This window comes from Schistocerca serialis, chromosome 12, assembly GCF_023864345.2.
Source record: "Schistocerca serialis cubense isolate TAMUIC-IGC-003099 chromosome 12, iqSchSeri2.2, whole genome shotgun sequence".
NCBI classification, from domain to species: Eukaryota; Metazoa; Arthropoda; class Insecta; order Orthoptera; family Acrididae; genus Schistocerca; species Schistocerca serialis.
The window spans coordinates 30,114,897-30,126,932 of NC_064649.1; positions in this window are offsets into that span (position 1 = coordinate 30,114,897).

A 12,036-nucleotide genomic window follows, 5' to 3' on the forward strand; every position below is an offset into this window, starting at 1 on the left:
ACCAGTGTTGATGTCAAGTCTCTCGCCGTTCTCATTTTTTCTGCTTTTCATTACTTTGGCCTTTTTCCAGTTCAGTGTCAATCCTTATTATGTACTCATTATACCGTTCATTCCATTCAGCAGAGCCTGTAATCCTTCTTCAGTTTGGTTAAAACAACAGTCGAGATCGCAATAACATTCGTTTTTTTATGACAGGTTTCGGCTTATGTTAAAGTTATCCTCAGATTTTTTTTCGATCGTACACTTGAAGTGAACGATCGTGGTATCACGTGGAAAAAACCGAGGAGCCGCCAACACCAGCCATAGGGGGCCCAAAAAATCTGAGGCTGGCCTTAACATAAACCGAAACCAGTCATAATTAACAAATGTTATTGCTATCTCGACTGTTGCTTTAACCAAAGTTAGCACCAGATCGCTGCGCTCCACGGACAATGTTGTCGAGCTTTATGATGTTCTTTAGTTTCACTGAGGACAGTAACGTCATTAGAAAATCTTATCATTGATATCCTTTCACCTTGAATTTTATTCTCACTCTTTAACGTCTTTTATTTCCATCATTGCTTATTCGATGTATAGATTGAACAGTAGGAACGAAAAACTGCATCTCTGCCTCACATACTTTTTAATCAGAGTGTTTCGTTCTTGGTCGTCCAGTCTTCTTTTTCCATATTCGTTCTCGTACACATTGTATATTACCCGCCTTTCCTCTGGATAAATTGTACAGCCTAGCGGGAATTGCATCCCCCGACATCCGCCGAGAGGTAGCAGCAAAAAGTGAGAAGAAACGATCAGAAACTTCTGAAGCTCACCCCCTACATGGCTATGAACCAGCAAACCTACGACTAAACTCCAGAAAGAGATTCCTCAGATCTACCGAGGCTCTAGTTGGGGCACCACAGCAATGCCGAATCGGACTATGGCGTGGAAGGCCTACCAGTATTGTGGGATGGCTTACACCAAGCGAAAGACTACCACCCGGCCACACAGAGAATTGGAGTACATGGAGATCCCCCCCCCCCTCCCCCCTCCAACAGACTAGGCTCGGGTGTCACGAAATGTAAAAGCAATCTGACGGGGTTTCCTAGAGGAGCCGCCACTCTGAGCGTGGAGCAACGCAGACGACCTTCCACCTGCTCCAGTGCACCCAATGTCCAGCAACATGCACAACGGAAGACCTGCTACATGCAAAGCCAAATGCAGTAAGGTCACTAACTTTTGGGCGGCAAAAGTGTAAATAATTGTATTGTAAATATAAATACACATGACATGCAAATATCGTACATTATTTTATACATCGTAAATACTTCTAACACGTACAAATAAATAAATAAATGAGAACTTCGAACACCTTACGACATTTTACATTGTGGAACGCTTTTTGCAGGTGGACAAATCCTACGAGCACGTGTTGTTTCCATTATGAAGCACAACGAGCACAACGCCAGGATTGCCTCTCTGGCGCCTTTACCTTTCATAAAGCCAAAGTGACCGTCATCTGACAAATCCTCAATTTGTTTTCCATTCTTTTGGATATTATTCTTGTCAGCAGCTTGGACGCATGAGCTGCTAAACTTTCACCCGTGCTATCTTCGGGATTGTGCGGATGATAATTTTTCCGAAATTCTGATGGTATATCGTTCATAGATTCTACACACCAACTAGAAAGTCCTTTGGTTGCCATTTCTCCCAACGACTTAAGAAATTCCGTTGAAATGTTATCCAGGCGTTCTGCCTTAATTGATCTCAGGTCTTCAAGACCTCTTTCAAATTCATAATCCAATACTGGATCCAATTTGTCACCCATATCGACAGTAATTCCTTCTTCTGTCACATCATCAAACGAGTCCTCTATCTCACATAAGCCTTCATTGTACTCTTTCCAGCTATCCCTTCTGTCTTCTGCGTCCAACAATGGAATTCTCATTGCACACTTAATGCTGCCACCCTCGCTTTTATAATTTCATCCGTTGCAGAAGCAGTCACCATAATGATCAAGTTGAGTAGATCAGTACTACTCATAATTTATTAGTACATCCTAGAGATGTAAGCGCAGTGGCTGCGTCTGCATGTCAATGTGTAACTGGGGCTCGGCCCACATAGGAGAGTAGTTTGATAAGTCTGGTAAAAAACAAGAAAAAATATTTGTTTCGTAAACAAGTCACTGTAGATCTCGACTTCGTCTCCTTTGATGGATATCCGCTTGGTTCAGCGATCATCCAGCTTTATAATCCCATCAGAAAAATAGGTTCTGTCAAACTGCATCAATTCCTCATGTAATGAAAATCGCGTTCATGCAAGCCAAGGTTTCGTTTCCGGCAACAGGAAGAAGTCACTTGGGGCGAATGAGGAACCAATTCTAAGCTAAATTCATGCTCTGTCGCCACTGTTATCGCTGATGTGTGGGATGGTGCACTATCCTAATGAAAGAGAACTTTTTGCGTGTCAGACTGTTTTTTCTGCCAACGCAATTTCTAGACTATCCAGCACTGAAGTATAATGGCGTCCAATTATGATTCTGCCTTTTTCCGAGTAATCTATGAGGACTATTCCTCGGGAATCCCAAAAAACAGTGTCCATCACATTACCAGCTGACAAAACGGTCTTTCCATTCTTCCATGCAGTTTTACCAGCCTTTGTCCATTGTTCTGACTGCCGTTTTGGCTCTGGTGTATAATGATGGATCCAGGTTTTGTCAACATCCACAAATCGGCGCAAAAAGTCTTGTGGCTTGTGATTAAACATCGACAGACGATGTACTGGAATGTCGTGCCAGATGCGCTTTTGGTCGGCTGTGAGCAATCGCGGCACCCATCTCGCACACAACTTCTTCATAGCCATTTCTCAGTTCCGGATATTATGCACTCGCTCAGTCGAGATGCCCACAGTCTCAGCAATCTCACGAATATTTATTCCGCGGTCTCACATTACCATATCACGTATTTTGTGAATGACTTTCTTTGTGGTGACCTAAATTGGACATCTGGAGCACGCTTTGTCTTTGGTGCTTGTCCGACCATGTTTAAATTAATTAATCCAAAAGTAAATGGTCTTCAGTGATGGTGCAGAGTACGCGTACACTTCATACAGTTCCATACTTGTTTTGCAAATCAAACTGCCTTTTCTTGCTGCTATTTATTTCATTTAATCCATACGCGTTTCGCCTTCTACTGTTTTAAGCATCATCAGTGGGATCTATAAGGATACAGTTTTGTTAGTTATAGATTACGATGCCTTAAAACAGTAGAAGGCGAAACGCGTATGGATTAAATAAAATAAAAATAGCAGCAGGAAAAGGCAGTTTGATTTGCAAAACAAGTGTTTATATGCTTGCTGCGGAAGATGGCCACACAAACAAACGTGTTGTTCATCCAGTTCTGTTTTGATTTGTTGCGGCAGTCCAAACCTTGAATTGAAAATGTTTGATAACACCACGAAAGTCTGTTTTCTCCATTTTCAGTTGCTGTCGACATACTGACCAATTCAGATGGCTGTCAACAATGATCTGTACGCTGTACATTGTTAAAATTCTTTATACGGACCTTGAAATAATCAAGCTTACCAACCACGAAGGTGTAACAAAGATGTTTTATTTTTTCATGGAAATCTGCCAGACTTATCAGACCGTCATCGTAAATGAAAGCGCTCCTCCAAGACGGGATTTACGGAACAAACGAATGTGAAAACCACAGCGATGAACCCCGTAGGAGCGAGTGTTTTTTAAGCGTTAGCAGTGAGAAAGCTGAAAAGAACGACGCCCCTTGGGAAGTTCACATGGAAGAATTGCAATGCAGAAGTGGTGACGGTACGCCGAGGAAAGTCTTAGAGGGCTGTGGTGGAGGGAGGGAGGGAGGGAGGGAGCAGAGGTCAATCAAGTGTCGGCGCGTTCCACCGGACAGTACCAATAGCCGCCGCTTCCGCACGTGTGAGTCGGAGAGGGGCCACGCAATATTCTGTCCGCCGGCGAGCGGATTCGGGGAAGGCTGCATCCCTCGTCCGTTTTCTTCTTGCAAGCCCACACACAACTGGGGATTTTCCGATATCATCGAAGTATCGATACCTTCTCAAATGAGTAGCAATCGTCTTGCGATACTACTAATGGAATCTACATCTGCATTTACATCTAAATCACACTCCGCAAGGCACATAATGATGTGTGCCGTAGGGTACTTCTCATATCACTAGCTAATACTCCCTTCTGCTTAACATGAAATCTTTTGATTCTTTTATTTGCTTAAGTTCTTTTATGTACATGGCATGTCTTACATGCACTTATTATTACTTAATTATGTTCCAACACATACCGGGTGATCAAAAAGTCAGTATAAATTTGAAAACTTAATAAACCACGGAATAATGTAGACAGAGAGGTAAAAATTGACACACATGCTTGGAATGACATGGGGTTTTATTAGAACCAAAAAAAACGAAGTTCACAAAATGTTCCACAGATGGCGCTGGACAGCGAAACATCAGTGACTGCGCATGACAATCGTGTATAAAAGGAGCTGTAATGAGAGAGAGAATCAGATGCGCCAGCAGTCACAGCTTGTTGACGTTACCTGAAAAGGCGCTTTTAGTGAAGCTGTATTATCAGAATGTGGAATGTGCTAGTTCAGCGTTACGATCCTGTCGCCATAGGAAGGGGATTCGAACGGATAAAAGGTCCGTTGACAAATGCAGCTGTGGCGAGAATGATTTCGAAGTTCGAAGCCACGGGTTGCTTAGACGATAGACCCCGTAGTGGCCGACCGAGCACAAGGCGTAATGCTGCTGAGACAGTTCAGGAAGAAATGGAGACTGTAGCGGGTTCGTGTATGCACGGGGAAGTCAGCGCTCGTGCAGTCGCACGTCGCACCGGAATTCCATACACTACTGTTTGGTTGGCACTGAGGCGTACCCTCCGATGTTATACGTACAAAATCCACCGGCATCATGAACTGTTACCTGGCGATTTAGTGAAGCGGAGGGCATTTGCGGTGTGGGCGTTTCAAAAGATGGCGAAGATGACGATAAGTTGAGTAACGTGTTGTGGACCGACGAAGCAGATTTCACGCTCCGAGGGTCTGTCAACGCCCACAACTGCAGAATTTGGGCTACCGAAAATCCTAGAACTGTCGTGGAAACTCCATTGCACGACGAGAAAGTCACGGTATGGGTCGGATTTACCACATCTACCGTTATCGGGCCTTTTTTCTTCGAGGAAATGCGTGATTCTGGTTTTGTAACTGCTACCGTGACGGGTGAGAGGTACGCCGATATGTTACAGAATCGCATCATCCCTAGCCTGGCTGATTAACACCTGCTGGAACGTACGATGTTTATACAGGATGGCGCTCCATCCCATATTGCCAGACGCGTGAAAGATCTCTTGCGCGCGTCGTTTGGTGATGATCGTGTGCTCAGCCTCCACTTTCGTCATGCTTTGCCTCCCAGGTTCCCAGACCTCAGTCCGTACGATTATTGACTTTGGGGTTACCTGAAGTTGCAAGTGTATCGTGATCGACCGACATCTCTACGGATGCTGAAAGACAACATCCGACGCCCATGCCTCACCATAACTCCGGACATGCTTCACAGTGCTGTTCACAACATTATTCCTCGATTTCAGCTATTGTTGAGGAATTATGGTGAACATATTGAGCATTTCCTGTAAGGATCATCATCTTTGCTTTGTCTTACTTTGTTATGCTAATTATTGCTATTCTGATCCTGTCGGATATTTTTGAACTTTTGTATTTGTTTGGTTTAATAAAACCCCATGTCATTCCAAGCATGTGTGTCTACATTATTCCTTGATTTATTCAGTTTTCAAATTTACACTGACTTTGTGATCACCTGGTATAACAGGATTTACATGTCTGATGATATGTACGTCATAAATATCGCTTCAAACCTCACTTGTTAATTAATGAGTGAGTAGAATAAGTAATTGCGCTGTATTGTATTAATTCTGAATTGAGGCAAAATTACACAACATGGAGTTGGCCATGTGTTAATTTCACGTACGGAGCTGTATATTTACCTACTAAAATGCACTTGAAACAACAACAATGACTAGCTGGACTTTTATATTTATGGATGCTGCGATTATCATCGAGAGGTTTGTTTCTGTTTACAGCAAGCAACTTCAGTGTACACTAAGATAAACAGGTACCGTAAAGATGTAACAACCACCAAAGAAAATAAATTGTTCCCAACCTTTTCTATCCTACCGGACACTGAGTCCAAAGATTAAAAAAAGGCCACCTGCTTGTAACAGGAATTTCTTTGACCAAGACAATTTGACACTTAGCCATCTGTCATTCAGTCAAGATGGTGTGCTAAGTAATGAAACAAAGCAGTAGGCTCTGCCAGAAATATCGACTCTTAGACAGTATCTAATAGTGTATTTTAATACGACAGTATGCCATCTTAGGTATTTTATAACACTTGTAAATAAGCTTTACAAATATGGATTGTTATACGGTTATATCACTTGTTATGTATTTCACTGTTATTGAATAGCCTGCTTTCAGAGAACACTTGATAATGGCACTTTGAAGCCGAAATCATGATTGTGTAAGTGTAAATGTAACACTGTAAATAAACAACAGTCTAATGGCAGTACTGACTTTAAAGACTCCCTTCTCTTTTCCATGGCGAATGACACGCGGGAAGAATGATTTCGGTAAGCCTCTGTATTGGCTCGAATGTTCTCGTCAGGGCCATTTCGCGAGATGTACGCTGGTGTAAGTAATATATTGTGCGACTCTTCCCGCAAAGTGCCGGCTCTAACTTTCATGAGTAAACTTCTCTGTGATGTACAATGCCTCTCTTGTAACGTCTGCCACAGGAGTTCGTTGAGCACATCTGTAACGCTCTCGCGCCGACTACACTATGCCGTGACGAAACGCGCCGCTCTTCTTTGGATCTTCTCTAACCCCTTCTTATCCTACTTGGCAAGGATTCCAGACCGATGAACAGTACTCACGAATCGGTCGAATAGGCGTCCTGTAAGCCACTTTCTTCATGGATGAGTTACATTTCCTTAAGATTACTCCTGTGAATAGGCCTTACATTTGCTATTGCTACTATGTGTTTATCCAGTCATTCTGCTTAACATCGCACTGGATAGTTACTCCCAGACACGTTATGGTAGATATTGTTTCCAGCAATGTGTCATATTTGTTCACGTTCGGGGTCAACCGCCAGAGCCTGGACGTCATTCCGCTACTTGCTACGTCATTCCGCATCTTCTGCGAACAGCTTTAAAGAGCTTGCGATGCTTTCTACTAGATCATTTATATACTTTGTAAACAGTGACAGTCCTATCACATCCTTGGGGTACCCCGGAAATTACTCCGCAAATTACTTTTACAACAGTCCATTTTGTTCCGTTAAGAGAGACGTGTTCAGATGCATCTGCAAAGAAGTTGTGGACCCTAGTCGCATATCAGATCCGAAGGTTGGCAAGTTTGTATTTTTTCACTAAACCGTTTTGCTGGTCAGTGTCAAATGCCTTGCTGAAGCCATGGGATACGAAATCAAACTGAGCGCTATAGCGCTATGGATCTAATGGAGAAACAGAGCGAGGTAAGTTTAGCAAGATCTCTGTTTGCGGAACGCAGGATGATTTTTCTAGAGGAGATTTTCCTTCTCCGAAAACGTCATAATCTTGAATGTAAAACATGCTCCATAATTCTACAACAGATTGTCGTCAACCATGTTGTTGTTGCGGTCGTCAGTCCAGAGACTGGTTTGATGCAACTCTCCATGCTACTCTATCCCGTGCAAGCTTCTTCATCTCCCAGTACCTGCAACCTACATCCTTCTGAATCTGTTTAGTGTATTCATCTCTTGGTCTCCCTCTACGATTTTTACCCTCCACGCTACCCTCCAATATTAAATTGGTGATCCCTTGATGCCTCAGAGTATGCCCTACCAACCGATCCCTTCTTCTAGTCAAGTTGTGCCACAAATTTCTCTACTCCCCAATTCTGTTCAATACCTCCTCATTAGTTATGTGATCTACCATCTAATCTTCAGCATTCTTCTGTAGCACCACATTTCGAAAGTTTCTATTTTCTTCTTGTCTAAACTATTTATCGTCCAAGTTTCACTTCCATGTATGGCTATACTCCATACGAATACTTTCAGAAACGATTTCCTGACACTTAAATCTATACTCGATGTTAACAAATTTTTCTTCCTCAGAAACGCTTTCCTTGCCACTGCCAGTCTACATTTTATATCTTCTCTACTTCGACCATCATCAGTTATTTTGCTCCCCAAATAGCAAAACTCCTTTACTACTTTCAGCGTCTCATTTCCTAATCTAATTCCCTCAGCATCACCCGATTTAATTTGACTACATTCCATTATTCTCGTTTTGCTTTTGTTGATGTTCATCTTATATCCTCCTTTCAAGACATTGTCCATTCCGTTCAACTGCTCTTCCAAGTCCTTTGCTGTCTCTGACGGAATTACAATGTCATCGGCGAACCTCAAACTCCGAATTTTTCTTTTGTTTCCTTTACTGCTTGCTCAATATACATATTGAATAACATCGGGGAGAGGCTACAACCCTGTCTCACTCCCTTCCCAACCACTGCTTCCCTTTCATGCCCCTCGACTCATAACTGCCATCTGGTTTCTGTACAAATTGTAAATAGCCTTTCGCTCCCAATATTTTACCCTTGCTACCTTCAGAATTTGAAAGAGCGTATTCCAGTCAACATTGTCAAAAGCTTTCTGTAAGTCCACAAATGCTAGAAACGTAGGTTTGCCTTTCCTTAATCTAGCTTCTAAGGTAAGTCGTAGGGTCAGTATTGCCTCAGGTGTTCCAACACTTCTACGAAATCCAAACTGATCTTCCCTGAGGTCGGCTTCTACCAGGTTTTCCATTCGTCTGTAAAGAATTCGTGTTAGTATTTTGCAGCCATGACTTATTATACTGATAGTTCGGTAATTTTCACATCTGTGAACACCTGCTTTCTTTGGGATTGGAATTATTATATTCTGCTTGACGTCTGAGGGTATTTCACCTGTCTCATACATCTTGCTCATCAGATGTTAGAGGTTTGTTAGGCCTGGCTCTCCCAAGACTGTTAGTAGTTCTAATGGAATGTTGTCTACTCCCGGGCCCTTGTTTTGACTTAGGTCTTTCAGTGCTCTGTCAAATTCTTCTCCTATTTCATCTTCATCTACATTCTCTTCCATTTCTATAATATTGTCCTCAAGAACATCGCTCTTGTATAACCCTCTATATACTCCTTCCACTTTTCTGCTTTCCCTTCTTTGCTTAGAACTGGGTTTCCATCTGAGCTCTTGATATTCATGCAAGTGGTTCTCTTTTCTCCAAAGGTTTAATTAATTTTCCTGTAGGCCGTATCTATCTTACCCCTAGTGATATGCACCTCTACATCCTTACGTATGTCCTCTAGCCATGCCTGCTTAGGCATTTTGCACTTCCTGTCGATCTCATTTTTGAGACGTTTGTATTCCTATTTTGTCTGCTTCATTTACTGCATTATTATATTTTCTCCTTTCATCAATTAAATTTAATATCTTTTCTGTTACCCAAGGATTTCTATTAGCCTTCGTCAACCATATAGGCCTATAATTATGTACATCTGTCTTACGACTCTTCTTCATACAGTGAATAAGCTCCGGTATGTATCCTTCATTGCTCCAGCGATCTACGATAAACTGTTGCCAGAATGGAAGCGATTTCTTTCGCATTGTGTTCGCAGAATCTTATAGGTATCCCATTTGGTCCTGTCGCCTTTCCACTACTAAGCGATTGTAGTTGCTTTTCTATGCCGTGATTGGTTATGTCAGTATCTACCATTGCGATGTTTGTTCGATGATTGAGGGAGGAACAGTGTTACGATCTTCGGCAGTGAAATAATTTCGAAAGACTGAATTGAGTATTTCGGTGCTCTCTCTTTTACCTTCTGTTTCGGTGCTAGTAATGTCACTGAGTGAGGGAATAATTGAGGGTTTCGAAGCCCTTATTGATTTTACGTAAGACCAGACTCTCTCAGGGTTTTTACTTTCAGAGTCAATGAACGCTTCTCTCATTGTTCTCCTTGCGGTCATTTTCACTTCGTTCAGTTTTTGATTGTCAGCTAGGTTTCGGTCTTGAACCAGTGAAGAAGCTTTCTTTGCTTACGTAGCAGTTTTCTAATACGGATACTGAACCACGGTGGATCTTTCCCGTCTCCCAAGACCTTGCTCAAAACATTCTTGTCTAAGGCGTATTGAACGATGCTTCTGAATTTTTTTACATTTCGAATTTTTTACATTTGTGCTCCACATCTTCGTCCTCAGCACTGAATATTTGATTATGATTGCTCATATACTCTGCAATTTGTATCTTATCACTCTTGCCAGGCAAAAATCTTTTCCTTCCTTTCATAACATTCCTTGCAAAACCCGTAGCCATAGTTGGTATCACAGCTGTATGATAACTGATACACTGCTCTACGCTAACTGACTAGATAGGTTCAGGTCTGTTTCTTACCAGGAGGACTAAGACGTTATCTTTACGAGTTGATTTTATATTTATCTGCTCGAAGTGATTTGCGGTCAAGACATTCAGAACAATGTCACACGAACCCCTGTCTCTGGCATCAGTTTTGATGGAATGACTTTCTCAGTCCATACCCGGCAAGTTGATGTCACTCCTATTACAACGATATATGAAAAGTATCGATACCTACTCATATCGATGCTTTTTGAATTTTTTATGCCTGAATCTATTGGACAATGCAACTCCCAGCACCAATAAAGAATACAGTCACTGCAAAATACATTCAGCCCCTTAAGAATGGAATCCTAAAGCCCTGTTCACATAACAAATAAATTAAATTGTCTTACCTCTAAAGTAGTAGTATATTATGGTCTCTCATAAAAGATATGAATATGCTAACTACAGGCTCAGCAGTGTGCAATGCTGGCCATACTTGAAATGCACTTGAAATTCTTTTGGCTGATAAAAGAGAGCATTCAAAAAAATTCAACTTCTTTAAAAATCGTATGACCTGGACTGGGAGGCGGTAGTGATTATGGTGAATTACTAACACTCAGTTTTTTAGCAAAATTACATTGCAAGTTAAGTTTGGCTTTTCAAAAACATCTGACAATCGAAGCAACAATACCCAAAATTGATTCACAAACAATGAGATTTGAACAGCAAGTACCATCTAACTTCATTAATCCAACATAAATGCAAATCATCAAATTACACATAGCTCTGTTAACAAGTCTTAAAAGCATTACAAATTGAAACGTTTAGCTTGCGTGTTTCCCAAAACAGTTTATGTACATTCTGGGGTTACTCAACAAATAATCAGCCAGTTCATCTATAGTATCGCGCTGGCAAAAACAGAAATCGTAATTATTTAACACGTTTACCTTATTTCCATGAAGACTTCTGCTTCCATGTTCAACAATACTGACATACCTACATTAACCTAACTCTTGGTGGCTTCACAAGCGCACCAGAGAAACTACCTACTTCATCGTCTTTCCCTCACAGGCAGCTACCTACGACTGTGCGCCAAGCGCCAATACTCTCAAAGCAGTATCTTTGGCTTTGCGGTCGCGCGTAGTCAGCGATCCACATTATCGAGCCTACCAGAGACATTCATCGTTTATAGCATCCTAGTTTCATTTTAATTTATTCATATACTTATCTCATTCTGGTGCCACAAACAAGTGTGCCTCAGTATACTCCTTTCAATATCACTATCTCATGACTTGTCACATCAGTGTACATTAACTGCATGTCTGCAATAACGCGTAAAGGGTAATGATCCAGTTCATTATATGCCATGTGGATGAACGAACCTCAACTATGATATTAACTACATTAAATGTTTTCGCAGTTGCGAACAATCGTCAGATGCATAAGGCAATGACGGCAGCAGAAATTTGTGGAAACGACGAGATATTGAAGTTTGGGTCTGGCCGTGAATCGAGTTCGTATAGCCCAGTGGTAAAAGGTGGCTGCTCACGTAAAGTGGGAAATTTGGGTTCGAGTCCCGGTCTGGA